Here is a 9,903-nt window from a genome sequence, read left to right as displayed (position 1 = left end):
GCACCTCTTTAGTCGCTGGCTCTTCACGCCCTAGGAGGTAGAAACCGTTTTATCGGGCACTATTAAACCATATCATTTTTCATCTTGCTGAAGGCGCTGTTCTGAGTGTACCCATTGTAAATAATGAAAGTGGTAATAATAATAATAATAATAGTAATAATTGGTTCATAGGAAGGAAAAGGTGTACCATCTGGTATCTATCACGCTTGTAGACAGGTGAACCACGACGTAAGGGAAGGAAAGAAGGTGAGAGTGAAAGCGGAGAGTTGCCGTAGTTCAGGCCTATGGAGTCATTTAGCCAACCTAGGGATCTTTAACGTGCACTGACATTGTACAACCTTCTATTTGCAGAAAAAATACACTCATCATTTGTGAACTGTCCCAAACGGTAATTCTTGGTGGTTGCTCTATAAAAGATAGCTTTAACGTACATGTCATAAATTGCCATAAATCTGCCATGACTACTGGCTGGACTGTCTGTTTCTTGGCTGCCTTGACTATAATCGCTCGCCCATGAGTACAGCGCACTAGGTTTTCATTGCACTCAATGACGAATTCACGTCTTCATAGAAAATATCGACTATATCGTCATCATAAATGAGTCTGTGTATTTCACTATCAACTTAAATGCTTTCCTGTAAATGAGCTTATACATAACTGTCACAATCTCTATAAAGATGAAGAATTCGTAGATGTTGCCAACTGTGTCTATTCAAAAGCAAACAACGTAACGTCCAGTTATCACTTTATATGCGCTGAACCTCGAATAAACTCTAGAACAGATGAAATCATTTACATTAAAGTGAGAGCACTGTTGTAAAAGTACTGGTCTCAGGTGATTGCCATTGGCTAATGAAGATTTGCGTGCTCGCGCGCAACTTGTACGGAAGTTACCGTTATCGACTTCCACACCTTAACTCACCAGAAAGAAACAATAAGTAATTTCTGGCCCCCGCATTGTAGCCGCCATCTGACTACCCTAAAATCCTTCTACGCAGGTCTAAATTACCGGCTAACTGAGCAAGAAAGGGGCGCTTACTAAGAAAGGCACCGAAATTCAAAATGGCGATGACAAAATTTCTCTGCCACACAGAAAAGAGTACTACTAGTAGAAACCTTTATTGAAGCGCAACACTTCGGCGCCTAATACATCGACGGCCTGCTGGACGAGCAGGAGCAGTTCTTCCTCACCCTCAGCGCCAAGCCAGTCCACACAGCTCCAGTTATTATTTGAGGGGGTGGGAAAATAACCTGATTGTAATGCAACCGGGCAGAAAAATAGGCAGTGAGAGAGGTTGGCATAACGGGAATAGAAGTTGGGGCACGGAGGATCGCGACTGAATTCGTAGTGCATATGGATGTACAACGTTTCCACTGAACGGGCTTAGAGATGATCGCCGGACGTCGGTGTGCCGCCGCCGAGTGTTGTTGCGCCGCCACCGCGGATGCGAACAGATCGACGCGTTCGCACCGCCGATTTTTTCTTTCGGAGCGCCATTTAAATATGTTAGTGATTTTCTTATTTCATTTCGGTGCCATCTTCCACTTAGACTGCGGCCATCTGCTCATTGCCACCTGCGCATTGGATGCCTTGCTCGCGGTGGTCAACCAACAAGGGTTTTGGGTATTGTTACGACCGTGCATCATCTGCACTTGCGCGCTCTATTGTTCACCTGTGGGCATGGATAAGTGCTGTGGATATGTGGTGTTGGTACAATGGCTCGAAGTGAGCCTGTTTCCAGGAATCCTGTTTTGTAAGCCTGTTTTGCTTTGTGGACACCCTGCAAATGCCAAATTGACCCTGTCAAGAGAGCGTCTAGAAAAACACAAAGAAATGTCCCCCTGCGGGAAATAGCTGGAAGTGCTTTCTTTCTTTTGTTCACCCTTCCAGTCGAGAAGCGCCATCGTCCAGTGAGGAATGCCTACTATCTAAAGGAGACGACAGAGTGACATGTCCGCTGACTTGCAGGACAAGAAAGGAGCATGACGCATACGGCCATTAGATGATTTCCCGGGAATGCAGGAAAGATTTGCAATTGCCGGAATGGGACAATGCTGGAAGCGTATGCGGCGCGCACGTGCACTTGGGTTTCTGAGAAGTAAATCCAATTGCCGGAACCAGCCTATCGATTCTTGGCTGAAGAATAGAAATGTACCTCCTCGCCGTTCCCAAGCTTTTCCCGCCAACAAGTGACCAGGCTCAACGAAACAATGCCGGGCCAGTCAGTGCTTCAGACCTTCAGTGCAGTGATGTGTTCGATTGGATGCCGATATCTGAGGCGCGTGCCCTGGATTTGGTTGGTCAGCATCTTCAGAGAGGGGCTGGACATAGGGGGTTTTAAGGACGCTGCAGAGCACGAAATGTCGCTCTGAGCCCTGGGTAAACGGCTCATCCAGTCGCTTCTCGCTATGAACTCTTAACGCTTGCCATTTTGCTGATGTACCCTTCTTTTTCTTGTAAATAATCTTGTAAATAAGTTTTCTCAAAGTGCCATTAAACCTGCTTGTACATATTTCACCAACTTCGAAGATTCAATCCTTCTTCAACCCGGAGTCTCTGCACGCTACCAAGTGAAGGCCGGGTCGACAAAGCCCCAGCGTCACGACAACTGGTGACCAGCGTTGGGATCTGGATCTACAAGCTACAACATCTGGTGATTCGAGGTGGATCTGAAGCTACAAGCCACAACATCTTGTGATCGGAGGTGGCATCTCAAGCAACAAGCAGGAGCAACAATCGGCCAACAAAAGAGCAGCTCGGAACATCGATCGCATGTGTGGGTGAGTGCTTGGCTTTTCTTCTGATGTGGACCAGGTTCTAGAACAGGGTTAGATTTTAGAACTGGTAAAGAGAGTGTGGAAACGCCTTTAGGTTTGGTAGTTTGCACAGTTGTTTTGGAAGTAGCCGACACTCGGAGCGGTCATGGACCTACAAAAGCTGCAGAAACCGGACCTGTTGCTATTGTGTGAGGAATTGGGAATTGATACAAGTGGTTTGGCACGAAAGCCCTTGATTATAAAGGCAATCACTGATCTGGGAACCGATGATGAGGAGCTCAGTGAAGCATGGAACCTCATCGGTCAAAAAAAGGAACAGCTCAGACAGCAGAAAGAGTGGGAAAAAGAGGAAAAGAAGCGTGAAAGAGAAGCAAAAAAGCTGGACCAAGAAATTGAGCTCCGGAAATTAGAACTAGAGTTGAGCAAGAGGTCGGGCAATTGTCCCCAGCTAGCGGTACCTCTTCTAAACAAGGAGGCAGATTTCAAGATGTCAAAGTACATGCAGCCATATGTGATATCAGGGGATATCGGTCTGTATCTGGCTAACTTTGAGCGAACCTGCGAAAAACTGTCCTTCCAGCGAGACACTTGGTCTCAGAGATTATTGACGGTTCTGCCCTGCGAGGCAGCGGAGGTTGTCGCGCGGCTAAGCAAGGAGGACGCGGACAACTACGAGAAGGTCAAAGCTTGCCTTCTGAGAAAGTATAGGCTTAGCGCCGAGGCGTTCAGACAACGTTTTCGGAACGCTACTAAGTCCAGGGACGAGAGTTACCCTGAATTCCTGTACAATTTAAGAGTTAATTTGGGCGAGTGGCTAAAGAGCACTGATTCCTACAGTGATAGGGACGCTGTAGTCGAGCGAATTCTTTTGGAGCAGTTTTATAACTGCCTCCCAGAAAAAGAAAGAAATTGGTTACAGGACCGAGGCGAAATTAAGTCGGCAACTGAAGCTGCCGAACTCATTGAGGAGTACACTTCGCGCCGACAATTCAGCAACCCAGCAGTGGATAGGCCCCGCAATCCCAAGTTGAGTGTGAATAACCGTCAGAAAAGGCACTTTGCTAGATTTGCAAACGAAGAAAGGAAGGCTTCTTCAGGCAAACGCCCTAGAAAGGACGGCAGTGAGAAAAGTGAGGAAGTGACCAACGCGCAGAACACAAAGAATAAGTTTGAGGCTAGGAAGCCGCTCACATGCTTTAGGTGTAATGAGCAAGGTCACATTGCCGTCAACTGCCGGAAAGAAAAGATTGCTTTCTCGTATGTCAGTGACTGCGATGAAAATATGCAGCTTTTGGAACCCTACCTGCATGACCTAGTAGTCAACGGGAAGCCTTGCAAGGTACTGCGCGATTCGGCCGCAACGATGGATGTTGTCCATCCGGCGTATGTGTCGCCTTCCGACTATACAGGACAGAGTGCGTGGATCCGCCAGGTAGTGGAGGAACAGAGTGTGTGCTTGCCAATCGCGAACGTGGTCATCGAGGGCCCTTTCGGCAAGTTAACAACCGAGGCTGCCGTTTCAGGAAAGCTTCCTAAGTGCTATCCGTATTTGTTCTCCAACAAACCGGACATGCTACTGCGAAAGAGGGGCATCCTTTTCGGAGACAGAGTTGTGCAAGCCTTAACACGTTCAAAGGCGCGAGAACTAGCTACACTGCGCATTCCAGAAAAAGCCACAGCGGAGGAAACGGCAGTTAAAACAGTGGTCGATGCGGAAGATAGCAGGTCAGAAAACTTTGAGAGCGAGGCATCTCAAATAAGTCAACTTGAAAGTGCGCTTGATGAGACGCGGAATGAGGACGTTCTTGAGAATAACCTCTTGCCGCCAGTGTCTAGTAATCTCACGAGACTTTTAAGTTTAATCCGAGAGGACTTAGCTATGGAGCAAGCCGTGGTAAATCTAACGTTAAACCTTCCCGAGGAGATGGGGGACAACTTGATTTGCCTCAGCGAAAAAGGAAGCAACGCTCAGGAGCTTCTCAAAAAGACGGAGCAGAGAGGAGAACTAAAGAAATCCCAGCTGTCCGATCTGGGCGAGATAATAACTGAGTTTGAGGCCTGCTTCGTGGACAGGCCAGGCAGGACTGATTTGACTGAGCACGATATTGAGCGGACTTCAGACGTGCCAGTGCGATCAAGGTGCTACCGATTCTCTCCAAGGCAAAGAGAAATTCTGGATAGGGAAGTAACTCGCATGCTGGAATTGGGAGTATAAAACCCTCGGAAAGCGATTATGCTTCGCCTATTATCTTAGTAGAAGCTCCAGGTAAAGACCCTAGGCCTGTGGTAGACTACCGAAAGCTAAATTCTCTCACCAGGGATCAAGTGTATCGTATTCCGAATATTGAGGAGAGAGTAGAACAGGTCAGTAGAGCGGCATATGTGACTACGCTGGACCTTACTCGAGGATACTGGCAAGTACCGCTCACTGAACGCGCCAGCAGATACGCGGCTTTCGTCACTCCGACGGGCAGCTACCAGCCAACAATGATGAGTTTCGGGCTCAAAAATGCTCCATTTTGTTTTTCCCGACTCATGTATAGGGTTTTAAAGGGGTGTGAAACATTCGCGGTGCCTTACTTAGACGACATTGCGGTTTTTTCCGACTCATGGGCGGACCTTATGGTACATCTAAGAGCTGTACTGAGCCTTTTGCGTCAAACTGGACTAACCGTAAAGGCCGAGAAATGTTGCCTGGCAAGGGCGACCGTGGACTACTTGGGTCACAATGTAGGTCAAGGTTTCAGGAAACCCAGCGAGATTAAGATTTCTGCGGTAGCAGACTACCCGCGGCCGAGCACGAAGACGGAAATTCGAGCATTCCTGGGTCCGACTGGGTACTACAATCACTACATCCATAACTATTCAGCTTTGGCTAGCCCTCTGACCGACGCTCTCCGCAAGACAGAACCGACAAATGTAGTCTGGAAGCCTCCTTCGTAAACCTGAAGGCTGTGCTGATTAGCCGTCCGGTATTGCGAGCTCCAGACTATGGCCGAGAATTCACGGTCCAGTGTGATGCCAGTGATCGAGGGCTAGGTGCTGTTCTCTGCCAGAGAGATGACGACGGTAATGAGCACCCCGTGCTCTACCTGAGCAGAAAACTGAGTTCTAGAGAGAGAGCTTATTGCGCGTTAGAGAAAGAGTGCGCTTGCATTGTATGGGCCATTCAAAAATTGCAGTGCTATCTTGGAGGGGCCAAATTCACCCTAGAGACGGACAATTGTCCCCTGGCTTGGCTGCAAACTGCGACTTCGAAGAACAGTCGCCTTCTTAGGTGGAGCTTGATTTTACAGCAGTACAATTTTGAAAGAAGATACAAAAAAGGGAAGCCAAATGGGAATGCGGACGCGCTTAGCCGCTCTTTCTAAGCGGTCCGAGATGTTCCTCACCATGTATCCAAATTGATAATCAGGTTTTTTTTTTCCGTGCGCTTGTATATGTGTGACTATGTAAAGCAGCACGTTTGGTTTTCTAGGAATACGTGGGTCCTGAACGTCTTGAGAGTGGGCTTTTCTCGAACAACAATGGCAGTTTTCTTTTAACCTGGTCTCTTCAGATGGGAGCCGAGTGCTTGCTTCGACATGTGGTTGAGTTTCAGAGACAGCTCAAGCAAATTGGCCTACGACAATCAAGACAAGGCGACAAGCAACAGCGAGCTTCAAGCGTTCATGTGCAGGCCATTAAGTCGTCTCTTCATGCAGCAGCTGCGACTGCTGCCCTCCGAGACTCTTCTGGCGGGGGAGGAGGCTGTTACGACCGTGCATCATCTGCACTTGCGCGCTCTATTGTTCGCCTGTGGGCATGGATAAGTGCTGTGGATATGTGGTGTTGGTACAATGGCTCTAAGTGAGCCTGTTTCCAGGAATCCTGTTTTGTAAGCCTGTTTTGCTTTGTGGACACCCTGCAAATGCCAAATTGACCCTGTCAAGAGAGCATCTAGAAAAACACAAAGAAATGTCCCCCTGCGGGAAATAGCCGGAAGTGCTTTCTTTCTTTTGTTCACCCTTCCAGTCGAGAAGCGCCATCGTCCAGTGAGGAATGCCTACTATCTAAAGGAGACGACAGAGTGACATGTCCGCTGACTTGCAGGACAAGAAAGGAGCATGACGCATACGGCCATTAGATGATTTCCCGGGAATGCAGGAAAGATTTGCAATTGCCGGAATGGGACAATGCTGGAAGCGTATGCGGCGCGCACGTGCACTTGGGTTTCTGAGAAGTAAATCCACTTGCCGGAACCAGCCTATCGATTCTTGGCTGAAGAATAGAAATGTACCTCCTCGCCGTTCCCAAGCTTTTCCCGCCAACAAGTGACCAGGCTCAACGAAACAATGCCGGGCCAGTCAGTGCTTCAGACCATCAGTGCAGTGATGTGTTCGATTGGATGCCGATATCTGAGGGGCGTGCCCTGGATTTGGTTGGTCAGCATCTTCAGAGAGGGGCTGGACATAGAGGGTTTTAAGGACTCTGCAGAGCACGAAATGTCGCTCTGAGCCCTGGGTAAACGGCTCATCCAGTCGCTTCTCGCTATGAACTCTTAACGCTTGCCATTTTGCTGATGTACCCTTCTTTTTCTTGTAAATAATCTTGTAAATAAGTTTTCTCAAAGTGCCATTAAACCTGCTTGTACGTATTTCACCAACTTCGAAGATTCAATCCTTCTTCAACCCGGAGTCTCTGCACGCTACCAAGTGAAGGCCGGGTCTACATAGCCCCAGCGTCACGACAGTATATGCGCATCTGGGCAAGTCGGCATCCTACAGTGAAGATTTTGTTTGTGATGTTTTTGAGAGTTGGTGTACAGCGCATACACTACAAGCGAAACAATCACCCCTATGACGGCGCTATCCTTTGCTTTAATATATTTTCCAAGTGGGATCGGATTGGATTCTTGGACTGTAAGCCTGCGCAGGGCGCTTGATAACGGCGGAGATGAAAAGGGGGAGGGGGGAAGGCGCTTTCCCGGAACGGCGCGGAAATGTGAAATAGCAGTGAACATATGCTTCTTGCACGGGTTGCGGCTCTTGCGCGGAATTTTACATTCGGCTACGCCAAGAGTAGCAACTAGGCTAGGCGTTCCATCATCCAAACGCTCGCCGGCCTCAGCAGCTGACGACAGCAGCTATTATTTGTCCCCCTAGATATATTTTAGCGCCACCTGAGCAGCTGTAGTTCCCAATGCAATTCAGGAATTGAGACTGGGCTGCTAATTTATTTTGGCGGTCACAGACGAAGCCCAGTGACGGTATACCGTGGTAAGGGCTCAATATCACCAGAAAGCATCATTGAGAGAACGAAGACACTTCTCGAACAGCTCCAGGCCACCGCCTTGTATTGCACGAATATCTAGTCAACGTCCTGGCTGCGATCCCCAGTGGCTGCCTCAGTGGCTGCGGCGCAAATTACCTGGCGGGAGATGCGTATTGCGGACTGTCTGCAGGTGTGAGCTAAGCCTGAGAACGCGAACGCAGCGTTAGGTGATACATTATACCGCCTGGAATTTCACGAGCCTATAGACTCATCAACTTTGTACTTATATGTACTCACTCCTCCGGCGTTCTTGCTCACTCGCCAGACTCCTGTGCCACGACTGCAGCGTGAGTTCCTTCGCTTCACACAAGACCAGCGTGGCACAGGAGTCTGGCAAGTGAGCGAGAACGCCGGACGAGTGAGTGCAAATTCGTACAATGATAATGAGAGCCTATAGGCTCATCATCTTTATTCGTACAAAGACGCTGAACCTATAGGCTCTCATCATCTTTGTACGGATGTGTACTCACTCGTCCAGCATTCTTGCTCACTCGCTAGACTACTGTGCCACCGTTGCGCTTGAGTGAAGCGAAGGAGCTCGCCTTCTCGAAGACCGGCCGCGGTTGTATGAAGCCCACAAAGAATTTTGGCGTGCTACGCTATCTGCGCGCGATACTGGGCCTGTATTTTGCCCTTAGACAATATGAGTTGAAACAATATCCGGAGACAATATCCGTCCTTTCACTGAGAGGAAAGAGCTAAACATCTGTGGGCACAAACAGACTTTCATCGGTATGTGAGCTTCCCAGTGTTTCTGCACACAAACCTTCTCAAGTGAGGCGACCCAAGCTGTAGAGTTGGTACACCTATCCACGTGCACTTAGTAATGAAAGATTTTGAAGGCTTCTCCTGTTAATAGGCACCCTTAAGAATTTTATAGAATAAGAGCATGCCCTGAGATTTATATATAATATTTTTTTAGAAGGTCGCTCCTAAAGTAGAGTTTGCTATGTTTTCCCTAAATGAAACTGGGGGAGCAAAATCATATCTTATTGTCCTTCCTGTAGTAACTGTTTGATAAATTTGATGGGTAAATAATGATGTGCGAAAAACTCCCTAAAGCCTACTGTTCCCGTTGGCAGAACTGAACATTAGGACATTTTACCTGCAGCTCATCGTCATGCGATAAAAAAAAATATGCGATTTAAACTCACACATTTTGGATTTGTTGCAGTCACAATTTCGTCTTATGAAAGCATTGTGGTTCATGACACTCCTTATTATGATATATTATTTGGTAGTATTTCAAATCGGCCGATGTCTCTCGCAAATGAGCTGTGGTGGCCAGGAAGAAAGGGCACACTGAAACGCAAGCTTGCGGTCAGTCAATCAATCGCTTCATTTTGTATTGTTTTCTCAAGCTATACCTGCACAGACGCATGTAAAACACATGAGTGTAAAGAAGAGAGCACTGTCGTGACGCTGGGGCCAAGTCGACCCGGCCTTCACTTGGTAGCGTGCAGAGACTCCGGGTTCATGAAGGATTGAATCTTCGAAGTTGGTAAAATATATACAAGCAGGTTTAATGGCACTTGAGAAAACTTATTTACATGATTATTTACATGAAAAAGAACGGTATATTAACAAAATGGCAAGCGGAAAGAGTTAATAGCTAGAAGCGTCTGGATGAGCCGTTTACCCAGAGCTCAGAGCCTTTTTTTCGTGCTCTGCAATGTCCTTAAAACCCTATATGTCCAGCCCCTCTCTGAAGATGCTGACCAACCAGTTCCAGGGCACGCCCCTCAGATATCGGCATCCAATCGAACACATCACTGCATTGATGGTCTGATGCACTGACTGGTCCGGCATTGT

At 47.8% G+C, this 9,903-nt stretch overlaps 1 pseudogene; it reads left to right on the top strand.

Moving 5' to 3' along the window:
• Nucleotides 1–9,903, top strand: part of LOC146199883 (uncharacterized) — a 189,085-nt pseudogene that overhangs the window by 154,413 nt on the left and 24,769 nt on the right.

The sequence above is a fragment of the Amblyomma maculatum genome, chromosome 2, assembly GCF_055883805.1.
Source record: "Amblyomma maculatum isolate TAMU_Amacu chromosome 2, ASM5588380v1, whole genome shotgun sequence".
Classification (NCBI taxonomy): Eukaryota; Metazoa; Arthropoda; class Arachnida; order Ixodida; family Ixodidae; genus Amblyomma; species Amblyomma maculatum.
The sequence above is the reverse complement of the archived record's forward strand: the minus strand, read 5'-3'. Positions and strand labels throughout refer to the sequence as shown.